At 36.6% G+C, this 12,834-nt stretch overlaps 1 long non-coding RNA gene across 5 annotated transcripts in view; it reads left to right on the top strand.

Moving 5' to 3' along the window:
- Positions 1 to 12,834, top strand: part of LOC140639859 (uncharacterized) — a 415,066-nt gene that overhangs the window by 360,527 nt on the left and 41,705 nt on the right. For 3 of the 5 annotated variants that reach the window (XR_012036498.1, XR_012036502.1, XR_012036501.1), the window contains 2 exons: positions 5,739 to 5,901; positions 6,268 to 6,431. This is a non-coding gene — a long non-coding RNA (uncharacterized lncRNA). Of the gene's footprint in view, positions 1 to 5,738; positions 5,902 to 6,267; positions 6,432 to 12,834 lie in introns of those variants that run through there. The other 2 variants (XR_012036500.1, XR_012036499.1) reach the window with 1 other exon arrangement.

The raw sequence follows: 12,834 nt of genomic DNA, 5'->3' as shown, positions 1-12,834 counted from the left end.
CTTTTTTTTTTTTTTGGTCAATATAACCATTATTACCTTCACACTATTTTATCTCCTTCTTTTAGGCTTGATAGCATGAGCTAAGAGCAATTGATTTCACAAAGCAATTGAAAGGATAAAGAGAAACACAAATTATGGAAAATGTACCAGGCACAGGTGAATAAATACTACAATATTAATAAAGCTCTAAAATGCTTAGAATTAGTTTGAAGCTTTCTCTCTGATTAATGTTTAACGTGTGTGTCTGTGTTTTTTTTTTTTTTTAATTTCCAAAGAAGTTAAGGATAGTATAAGGAAGAAGTGGGAAACATATAAAGAAGCTAAATCAGGGATGCCTGGGTGGCTCAGCAGTTGAGCATCTGCCTTCAGCTCAGGGAGTGATCACAGGGTCCCGGGATCCAATCCCGCACCAGGCTCCCTGCATGGAGCCTGCTTCTCCCTCTGCCTCTCTCTGTGTGTCTCACATGAATAAATAAATAAAATATTTTTTAAAAAAGAAGCTAAATCACTTGTAACCCCACTACTAGGGTCAGCACCATATTAATGTTCCCCCCAATTCCTTCTAGTCTTTAAAACATATATGTAATATATATTATGTGCATAATATATAATTCTATTTTAATTAATAAATGTATAGTCATATTATAATAAATAGTATACTATATTTATTGTATGTAATATATTTATATATTTACTTTTTATATATTTATTACAACATAATTATAATTTTCTATCCTTTCATTAAATATTATGAGGTATTATACAAACCAAGTAATTTTTTTACAAGAAATATTTTTCATACAGATGCTTTGTATGATGACCTAATATTTTTCATATAAAAATATTAAACTTTTCATAATTAGTCCCCCACTCTTAGATATTAAGGTTGTTTCCAATTTTCACTTCTTCAAAGTAATGCTACAATGAACATGATCAAACATCATCTGTTTGAAATTTTGAAATATTTCCTTAGGTTAGATTTCCATAAGTAGAATTGCTATGTTAAAGAATGTGAACTCTACTAAGAATCTTTACAGCAGAAAAGTACAAACAGTCCATCAGTGTAGCCTAATAATTCCCACATTAGCTGTACCTTCACCCCTACAGGTGTTACCATTGAAAAAAATGTGCTTGATAACTTGATAGATGAAAAAAATCTCATCATTCTATCAATCTGAATTTCTTTCCTTTTTTTTCTTTCTTAGTGAGATTCATCCATGCCTTCATTCATTAAAATATCCACAAAACATTGTTTCGGCAGGGCTGGTTTCACTGGAATGTGACCCAGGCAGTTGCATGAGACTCCAATGCTCAGAAGAGTCTTACGCTTGTTTCAATGCTCTGCTGTTGCCATCTTTGAATCCTTAAAATTTTTATCTTTGTATATATGTTTTGTAAGTGAAGTCTGATGGGACAATGGAATATGTGTGTGAGCAGAGGAAATAAATGCAGTATGCATGATACATCAACAGTTGGATAAGTAGGGGAGGTGCTGACAGCTCTTAGTGTCCATGCTTACTTCCAATGCAGAAAGAAGGTAATAGTTTTTTAGGAAACATGAACAACCAAGGAATCCTATTATATCCTTTCTGTCATGTTACTTTCTTGTGTTAGCCAGCCACTATAATCATAATATAATGACATAGAAGGAAAGAAAAAGATAAGACAACCCATAGTTCCTTTTTTTTTTTCTTTTTCTTTCTTTTTAAAAAAGATTTATTTACTGAAGAGAGAGAGAAAGCACATAAACAGGGGAGGGGCAGAGAGAGAGAGAAAATCTCTGCTGAACATGGAGCTGGACAGGAGGCCAGATCTCACAACACATGAGATCATGACTTGAGCTGAAATCACCAGTCTAATGCCCAACTGACTGAGCCACTCAGGTGCCCCATTTCCTTATTTTTTTTTCTTTTTTTCTCTTTAGTCTTTTCTTGCTCATGATATTGTTAATGAAATCTTACCATTGCAACAACATGGATGGAACTAGAGTGTATTATGCTAAGCAAAATAAGTCAATCAGAGAAAGACAATTGTTATATGATTTCACTCATATGTGGAATTTAAGAAACAAAGCAGAGGATTGTAAAGGAAGAGAAGGAAAACAAAATAAGATGAAATCATAGAGGGAGACAAATCATAAGAAACTCAACTAAAAGAAACGAACTGAGGGTTGCTTGAGGGGAGGTTCGTGGGAGGATGGTGTAACTGGGCTATGGGCATTAAGGAGAGCATATGATGTAATGAGCACTGAGTGTTATTTACAATTGATTAATCACTGAACTCTACCTCTGAAACTAATATTACACTATATGTTAATTTAATTTAAATAAAATAAAAAATATTTAAAAATTTACTTTCTTCAATTCATATGGGGTTATTCAAATAATATGAAAAAACTGGATGGCTCTTTGATGGAAAGTCTGGGAAAATTACTACTTTGTGTCTTGGCTACAGTATTGCGGGGCCTTCCTCAAAGGGAACAGGCTCTTTTTTCTGTAGGAGAGTTCATGGCCAGAGAGCTGGTTTAGGTCTGGAGATGGGACAAGGGATTTTGACTTTTCATGGATGCCAGATCTCATCCCTTGGCTCATCCTTTCTTGATTTTTTTTTTTTTATTATGTATGCAATACTTTTGTTGTACTATGTTGGCTATCCAACATCTTGCCTTTAGAAATATGTAAGAAGGGTGTGTGAATCATGTATAAATCATTTTGAGTCAGGATCTCCTGGCTGCCATTCCGATTTGTTCTTCATTTTAAATAATTATGTCCACCTCATCTATGAGGGTTAAGTACTACCTTTTGGCTTTTCCTAGTTTGGATTCCTATTATCCCTATTGCTATTGAGGAGCCCTATTGCTATTAAGTGTCTTTGACTCTCAGTACTGGTGGGCAGAGAACCACCACACTTGAGCTTTTTGAACTTTTCACTGAGCATTCCTTATTGCCTTGGCAAGGGAGTGTTTTCTGGCTGTCTCTAGGAACATAGTCAGCTGGTGGGTTTTTTGATTATATGATAGTTCTGTTCGAGCATGCCTACTTCTCTGAGCCTGTTGATTTCTTCCTCCATAGCTTGTCACAGCAATTCTGGCATACCATATGTGTAATGTGGGTTTATAAGTTTCACTTTCTTCAATCTTTTAAGAACCATCCCATCAGCATATTTAAACCAACTTGAGAATCTCTTTCATATTATTAAATTGAGAAACATGGAAAGGGTCCATTATTAAAAATTTCTCCCTCATGCAACTTTACATTCTTTATCCCCATTAGGTCTACTTCTAGTACCAACTGTCTTAGGTTAAGTTTCTAGAAGCATAAGATTCTTGTGCAAATGCAATGAAATGCAGGGACACCTGCACCCCGATGTTTCTAGCAGCAATGGCCACGATAGCCAAACTGTGGAAGGAGCCTCGGTGTCCAACGAAAGATGAATGGATAAAGATGTGGTTTATGTATACAATGGAATATTACTCAGCTATTAGAAATGACAAATACCCACCATTTGCTTCAACGTGGATGGAACTGGAGGGTATTATGCTGAGTGAAGTAAGTCAGTCGGAGAAGGACAAACATTATATGTTCTCATTCATTTGGGGAATATAAATAGTAGTGAAAGGGAATATAAGGGAAGGGAGAAGAAATGTGTGGGAAATATCAGAAAGGGAGACAGAACGTAAAGACTGCTAACTCTGGGAAACGAACTAGGGGTGGTAGAAGGGGAGGAGGGCGGGGGGTGGGAGTGAATGGGTGACGGGCACTGGGGGTTATTCTTTATGTTAGTAAATTGAACACCAATAAAAAATAAATTAAAAAAAATAAAAATGATCAAGATAGTAAAAAAAAAAAGATTCTTGTGCAAATTATTTACAGAGGGAGTATTCTCGAGAGAAATTTGTAAGGGAGTAAGGGAAGCATAATAGAGCAGAGGAAGCCAAGCAAAGGTGTGTTTCAGGAGAAGTATAATGGCTTAATCCCACAGGAGCTCTGGAGTGTGAATATATAGAAATTGTCCTTCCCAAAGACAAAGGGCCTGTTACATCCTTATATCAGCCACCCATCCTGACCCTAAGGGGGGCAGGTAACGTCCCAATCATCTTAAGGCAAAGTGAGTCTCATCAGGTGAGGACAACTCTGCTGAGGAGGGTGCCAACAGAGGGGGAATGGGTACACTGACCCAGTAAAGTGCCTCCAGCTGGCACATCAAATATAGAGTCAGTTCTTATGAATATTCTCTGTATGCCTGGAGAGAACCTCTATACTCTGTTTCAGTACTACCTACAATACATCCATTTGTGATTTAAGAATAGGCATTTAAGAGGAATTTCTTTTAATATTTTCCACTTTAGTTTATAAGGCATTTCATTGGATGTATAAGGACCAAAATGAATTTGGCCTGCTTTGTAAATAGCTGAGCCACATGAGAGGAGACCCATTATGCAGATTTGTGAGGCTAGTGAGAATTTTGTGCATCATAAAAATGCATTGATTCAAAGATGTCTCTTGTCCTAGATTTTTAAAATAAGATGTTGAATTGCACAAACATTAAGTATTATATGTATTTTATTACTGCACAGTTTGAGGGTAAAACATCTAAGCTCTAAAAAAGCCCAAGGATTATTTTATTATCATGCTTATAAATTAATCCATGCTTTTTGTATATAACTCTAATCCATTCATTTTCCTTGCTGTGCAGTATTCTATTGTATGGGGATGTCAGTTTATTTATTCTTTCATAAGTGAACATTTGAGTCATTTCCAATTTTAGGTTAATATAAATAATACTGCTGTGAATATACATATATATACATACATACATATATATATATGTGTGTGTGTGTGTGTATACACACATACCTTGGTGCTTTTATCTTTATCTAAGGTATATTATATTATATGTATGAGAGGGATTGTTGAGACATGGGAGAAAGTATTTTTGGTTTTGCCAGATAATACCAAATTGTTTTACAAAGTAGTGCCTATTCCTCAACAACACTTAGTTTTGTCATAATTTTTAATTTCTACTTTTGGTACATAGAGACATCAGATTTTTAAAATTCGTTGATATAAAATATGTTTATTAGCCATTTGGATTTTTTCTTTCATGAAGTGTCTGTTTAAATGAATCTACTTTATTAGCCAAGTAGATTCAAATAAGAATAGGGGAGGATAAATTTTCCCTTCTTTCTTTCTAGGTTCTTTGGCTGGTCTATTAATTAAATTGAAATAAGACAAATTAACAGGAGAAAAACAAATTTAATTTTGTATTTATGGGAGCTTCACATAGCTATGAGAGGGTCAAAGACAGACATTTGAGACTTATAAACCGTGAGGAGCTAAGGAGGAAGGGTAGGGGTCTGGGTTTTCAAATGGAAGGAATACAATTCACAGGAAATGGGAAGAACAAATGTTTCATAGACAAATATTTGCCATGCCATATGGAAAGTCTTTCTTGTGTAAAAAAAAAGTTATATTTAATAATAGCTCTCTTTCAGGTAGAGTCTCCCTATCTAAATTCTTTCAGGTAATTAAGGGGGAGCTAAAAAGGTCTTCTTGAGCCTGTCAGGACTTGATTGCCTTTAACTCAAATAATCCACATGTCAAAATAGCACATTCTGGAACAGCCCACCCCAATCCCCATCACAAACCATGTCTCAGTTTCCTCATCTAAGAATGGGGTAATAACATCTGATATCTTAACAAAATAGTACCCACTGAGCATCTCTTCCTCTGTTCAAGGTGTAGGACTACATCTGCCTGAATCACGTCTCCTGCATGGTTCCAAGTTACTGGGAATCAAAAGAGAAACTCACATGGAATTTGAAAGGCAGAAGTGAAGTAGAGATATTTTGGAAGATTGAGAGAGACAAAGACAGTGATGGACAGACCACAAAGGTGTTTGGTGAGTATCAGGGTGTTGTTCTCCTCCTGTTTTACATTCAGCTCATTTTCCTGGCTACTGGCCCAGCTGATCAGCAACGGTCCCAAGCCTCCTACAAGGCACTAGGTTCCAGGCCCACAAGTATGATTTCCACAGAGGCAGAAACTTCCCTAAAATGGACATTTCCACAGAAGAGGTAGATCGTAAAATCTGTATAATTGTTGAATTTCCCAAAAGTTCCTTCCTGTCTACATGAGCTGGCACTTCTGGCTGACATGATTAGTGATTATTCTACTCAATCCTCTTATTTCCTACTTCCAGACCTTCATTTGCCAGCTCCTATCACTTCTGTGTAGACTTTCATTCCTATATAAAATTTATTTCTAGGTATCCCTGGGTGGCGCAGTGGTTTAGCGCCTGCCTTTGGCCCAGGGCGCGATCCTGGAGACCCGGGATCGAATCCCACATCGAATCCCACATCGGGCTCCTCATGCATGGAGCCTGCTTCTCCCTCTGCCTGTGTCTCTGCCTCTCTCTCTCTCACTGTGTGCCTATCATAAATAAATAAAAAATTTAAAAAAAAACTTATTTCTGTATAACTTGTAGCTCTCATATCCTGATTTAACTCTGCTAGGATAGTTTTGACAGTGAAATAAAATAAATATGCAAAAGTTCTTTCAAAGGTCTAAATTGCTATTTGAATATAATTATTGGGTTGAGCTAAATAATGCATTGCTGAACTTCTTACATAGAAAAACAGATTAGGTGACATTCAAAATGGGAAGGAAAGCAAGCCAGCATAGACCGTTATGGGCAGCATGGCTCATGAAAATATTTTATTCTGTCATTTGTGTGATGATTGTATTTGTTTTTATCACATTGATGACAAAATATTCCATCTAGCCTTCCTTTCCAGCTAGATTGCTTGATAAGAAAGAGGTTGCAAAATAGACCTTAGAGACTTACAGAAGCTCTGAAACACATCAGGTATCCACAATTAATAAAGTGTAGAATATAGTCAAATATCCAGAGACACATATCAAGAACACCCGAAAAGATAAAAGTATAAAGTAAAAGTGAATTTTAAAAATATGTAAAAGTATTCTATTGCAAATTGCCCATTTTTGGCTGCTTTTTTCACATATTAAGATTGATCTTGCAATGAGTCATTTTCAAAGTTTGTCAAAGACTCAGACATTTTGGTTATTTGTGATGGTTTTCTTGAACTTACAGCTTTATGAAGATAGTAGTTTTCTGGTTATTAGATCAATAATTGATTAGCCAAATAGTGGATTTCAGCATTTGTTTTCATTACTTAATGGCCAGCATAACAGTAACAGGGCTATTCAACCACTCAAGATTTCAAAATTGACACTTCTATGATCATGATGTATCTTAGGGACATATAGAGAAGATTGTGAGCAGAATTATTACTTTCAAAACATAACCCCACTCTTCCTTTTTTAAGATTTATTTATTTGAGAGAGAGAGAGAGAGCGCGCACATACAAGCAGGAGGGGGAGAGAGAATCTCAAGCAGACTCCATGCTGAGCCTGGAGCCCAACATGAGGCTCAATCTCATCACCCTGAGATCACAGCCTGAGACCAAACCAAGACTTACACCCAGGTGCCCCATAACATCACTCTTCTAAATAGACTCTGTTAATAAAAATCTTTCAGGATAACTTACATCTGCTTGTATCTTCAGTTTCTTTTTCCCCCTAATTATGTACATCTCAGTTAATTTAATATTCTATGTGCATGACCCTGATCTTTTCCCTATGGGTGATTCCAGAATGATTTCTATCACTAAAAAGCTTATGGCAGTATAGGAGAATAAAGATCTACATGATTGTAAGAACTTATAAAAGGAAACACCGGTGATAAGAATGCAGATGAACAAAGCAGGAAAAAGATTTAGATAGAATGACATGATTTGTACACAAATTGAATGTTGAGGACAAAGGAGTCCAAAGTGGCTTTGAACTTTCTCATTTGCTTTATTTAGAAGAAAATATTTGCCACCAATGGAGTTATATTACTCAGGAATTGAGAAATGAGTTTTGAAGTACAGATGGCAAGTCTGACTTTGGGCATGCTAAAATTTTAATTAATATTTGCTCAAGGAGTAATTTTGGAATGTCTAAGGAGTTGCAAAAGTATGCACCAAATTCAGGAGAAAGGACAAGGTCTTAAAGGATAACTACCCAGGTGATTGGTTTTTATACAGAATTTGTACTTATCATTAGTACCGGGACTGGTATTAATAGAAAATATTTCATGATGGATCAGATAATAACTTTAATGTATGCAAAAATACAGGTGTGAGCCTTCATTTTGTACCTCAATAATTTGATACCCCTTTGATATGAAGAACAAAAAAATAAGTACTGTCTTATGGATGGTGAGAAGATCTAGAATGCAAATAGGTGGAAACTAATTACCATTGATTGTAGTGATTAGAAAACATTTCCAAGAGCAGGTGGAAAAAAATTACCTGAGGAGTGGAAGGTCAAGAGAGAAAGACAACAGAGGAAATACTTAAGTGACTCAACCTAAAGACATTGGTTTAGAAAGTATTCCTGTAGTTAATGCATCAGTTTTCAGAATTATTTTCAGAAGTATTCTAAGCAATACTGTTACCCTATGCTCATTTTCTCTACGCTTGTGTTATGGGTAGGGAACTGTGTCCCCTAGAAGGTATATTAAAGTCCTAACTCCTGCTGCTTGTGAATGTGACCTTGGAATTAGGGTCTGTGTAGAAATAATTGAATGAGGTGATCAAGATGGGCCCTGATCCAGTGTAACTGGCATCCTTAGAAGAAGAAGAAAATGCCATGTGAAAACAGAGACATACAAGAAATAAGACTATATGACGTTGGAGGTAGAGACTAGAGGGAGGTAGCTGCAAGCCTAGGGACATCAAGGTTTGATGAGCACCAGCAGAATCTATAAAGGGGCTACCTAGGGTCTCAGAGAAAACATGGCTCTGCTGACACTATTATTTTGAACTTCCAGTCCCCAGAACTGGGAGAGAATAAATTTCTGTTGTTTGAAGCTACCCAATTTGTGATTCTTTGTTAGGGTAGCATTAGGAAATTAATACCTCTCTTATAGCATCTCTTTACTTAATCAGCAAATACTCATTGAACATCTATTCTACTCAGGTCATTCTGTTCCTCCGTACCTCAGCTTTCTCAATAGCCCTCTTAAGTCAACATTTGGCATTTGGAAGATTAATAATTAAGAAGGCACAGCATAGTGCAGGCTACTTTGCTTGATCTTTTTCCCTCAGTTCTATCGAAGATGTTCCCACTGGTGTCATCTTTGACAAAGAATAATACATATAGATGAATATTTTCCAGCATTTATGGGTTCTTGGCTCCAAAGGTGTGCTAAAAGTGTCAGGTTGCTACAAAACCCTTAGATAAATGATATGCCTGGTACTAAGCCCGGAAGGCTTGTTTCTACAGAAAGTGGTAAGTCCAACACTGGAAGTTATCAGTAACTTGAGATTAGAGTTGGATGGCATAAAAGACTTCTCAGAGGAATGATAAAATCTGAGAAGACCTCAAATCCTATCTTTTGTTTTGTTTTTAATTCTTTTTTAAAAAAAGATTTTATTTATTTATTCATGAGAGACACAGACAGAGAGGCAGAGAGACAGGCAGAGGGAGAAGCAGACTCCATGCAGGGAGCCTGATGTGGGACTTGATCCTGGGACTCCAGGATCACGCCCTGGGCCGAAGGTGGCACTAAACCGCTGAGCCACCCAGGGATCCCCTTGTTTTTAATTCTTATAGGTGCATTATACCTGTGATAGAATGAGTAATGTACCACTGCTAGACAATGAATATGCCAGCTGGATGAATAACAAAGGCTGTGCAGTTGGTGAATAAGTAGTAAAGATATACTCCACTTAGTGTTTGTTAGTTTTTTTTTTTTGCATTAGCGTGTCAAAAGTTCTAGCTACAAATTTCTCTGGTAACTTAATTCTTATCCTGAATTTGTTGTCCATGAGCATGCCCTATCTTAGGACTGAAAAAAAAAAAAAAAAGGTTAGAATATTGGAAAATACTATGTTGAAGTTATTTCCCCTAAAATCCAAAAGTGACAGGAATCAGTCTCCATAAGTGACTTCATACAGAATCAATCAGGAAATTTAGGAATGAATTAAATGTGTGTTTTGGTTAGGCTTTCTGTGTCACATAGTACTCTTATTTTTTTTTTTTAATTTATAACAACAATAGATCAATGATTTTGGCATTAGAAGGATTGAGAGCCAAGGGAACACAGATATCATTTCCCAGGCATCAGCACACCAAATGATATAAGACTTGTGTTTGTAAATTACTTTGTTGAAAGCCTCCTTGTTATCTACTCAGCTCTTCCTATAGTTGGACAGTTCAATAATATGCTAGGTCCATTTCCTCTGACAGCGTTTTGATGAGTCCAGTCTACCCAGCACAATTTATTTAGACACGTGTCTTCTCAGACTGAAAATTACAAAGATATGCACCAGGACTTCATTACATGGAAGGAAACAGGGACTGGAATGTGGAAGCATTTTTCACATTTCTGATTTCTAAGTCTATTGTATTTCCTTGGAGTCAAATGCTGCTGCAATATTTTGGCAAAACAAACCAGATGGCACTAAGTGTATCTTTTAAGAGAAGGTAGAATATGTCAGACTTGAATGTGAATGAAAAATTCTGAGTTCTTTTTCAAAAAAAGTCAAGCCATGATCAATTTAATCTACTTAAAACAACTAATTTAATTTCTGAACAGAAACCCTTAAAAATAGTTCTAGTTAGAACATAGTGAAATCTAAAATCTAGAAATGACAAATTATAAATCACAGCAAATGAATCAGATCTGTTTTGTGTTAGGTACTGACAGATAAATATGTTCCAAAGATTTGTCTGGACTATCTTCTCAGTGGTGACCCTAAGTCAGCCCAGATAATATAACATTAGGGCATAGCCATTGGCCAGAATGGTGTAGTAAAGGGACAACTAGTACAAAGTTTTTTTTTTTTTTTTAATATATAGAAAGTAAAATATTAAGTAATAGACACATGAGGGACACTTTAGGATTTCTAAAACCAGTGTTGGCTATTTAGGCAATCCTTTCTCTGGTATATCTTGATCCTGGTATTGACCACGACCTTGGAGGGAAGCATCTGATTTAAGAGATGAGGTAGAAAAGCCCTAATGAGGGAGGAGGCTAGCCTTTTGAACATATTGGGGGTGGGGAGTAGGTGTAAGCCAAGGTCATGTGCCTGCAAAAATCAGCAATAAAATCTCCAGGGTCAGTAGTTTCAAGTGATCCAAAAGTCCTGGCTAACTAGCTAGTCTCCAGTGTGCTAAGGATCACCAGAAGTCTAACATAACTGGATTTGAAATGACATATCTAGTACCTAGATTGGAGATTTGACTGTTGAAAGGACAGTCAAATGGACATTTGGTAGAATGAGGCAATACAGATAAGCATAATGGAGGCATTGTATCCAAGGCAGATGTCATTTATCAGTCTTGAAAATCTTTCTTAGTGAACCTGGCATGCCTTCATACACTTATGCTACCAACCTACTAGAGTTGGCACATATGATGAACTGATTTTATATCCTGTCTTAAGTTGTTCATAGGCTGTACATGCATGGGGGAAGGCATGAAGAACTTCACAGAGGAGATCATACTTTGGTGCAGGACAATTCTATTCTTAATGAACCAAACTGGAGTGAGACTGACATCATTTCTGGTTGATGTTTCTTTACCACTGAGCTGAGCTTTGTTATTAGTCAGAATCCTGTCAGGAAAGAGATGCTGTGTTCGAAGTGTTGATTGAAGAAAGAGTATAGGGACAAAAATGTGGCTAGATGAAAACAACAACAACAACAACAACAACAACTAAGTAATAAAGAATGGTAACATATCTAGCAACTAGCAACAGGATTCCATCTTGAGGCCTAATGGGGCCTAAAGAGGAGGAATGGCTACTGGACTGTGGAAAGAGCCATAGTCCTGGGAAAGGGACCACCTGAAATATGCGATAAGCAAAGGAACCAAGCCACTACTAAAATCATAGCTGGGCAATGAGGGTGTGAAGGATATAAATACCTATGTTTTCTTTACCCCTGCTTTCTCATCTTCTGGTGTCTTGGCTGGAGCCATCCAGAAGTCAGAAGGCAAGAAAGTCTAGGAATATACTCCATAGAATTAGCATCCTGGGGCAGAAGTCACAGTAAGGATGGACAGAAATTGGAGCTGGATGGGACAAATAGAGAGCAAGTAGCACAGACTCCATTTTAGGTGTCTCAGACTACCAAGCTACTCATAGCTACCACTGGACTTTAGCATGTTCAAATTAGGATTGAATGAGAAGTAGATTAAAGCTCAGCACTCAAGTGAAGCATTTGAGGTTCTTTGCAATTGACTCTCTATATTTCTTTCTAATTCTATTTGCTACTATAGAATTATAGTAAGAGTAAGATATAAATCTTACTCTGATCAGGTAAGTCCACCCCCAACCATCCTCAGGGCCTGTTCTATACATTCCTGCCTCCATGTCTTTGTTGCCATTCTTACTACCTGAAACATTCTCCCTCATTCTCTCTAGCTAAATTCAAGTTATTTTTTGAGGCCACTTAGTTGAGGTTTTAAATCCTTCAGAAAGATTTCTTTTTCCATCCACAATGGTCTCTTCTTCCTTTGAAATTTTATGGCATTTAATGTCTGTATCATTCATTTAGAGTACATCTCATACTGTCTCTTGGTTGTTCTCTTTAATATCTATTCATTTCCCCATTTGGATTATCACTGGCAAATAAGTTTCATTTTTCATACTAGTTTCAGTCACTGAGAAGGATTCTGAGGTCAACTTGGAGATCAGAAAGTTTTGTATTCAAATTGACTAGAGATGTGAAGACTGGCCCAAGAGAAAAGAATAATGGCT

Source organism: Canis lupus, chromosome 9 (genome assembly GCF_048164855.1).
Source record: "Canis lupus baileyi chromosome 9, mCanLup2.hap1, whole genome shotgun sequence".
In the NCBI taxonomy this organism is placed as follows: domain Eukaryota; kingdom Metazoa; phylum Chordata; class Mammalia; order Carnivora; family Canidae; genus Canis; species Canis lupus.
Note: the sequence above shows the minus strand (reverse complement) of the source record. Positions and strands in the feature narration are given on the sequence as shown.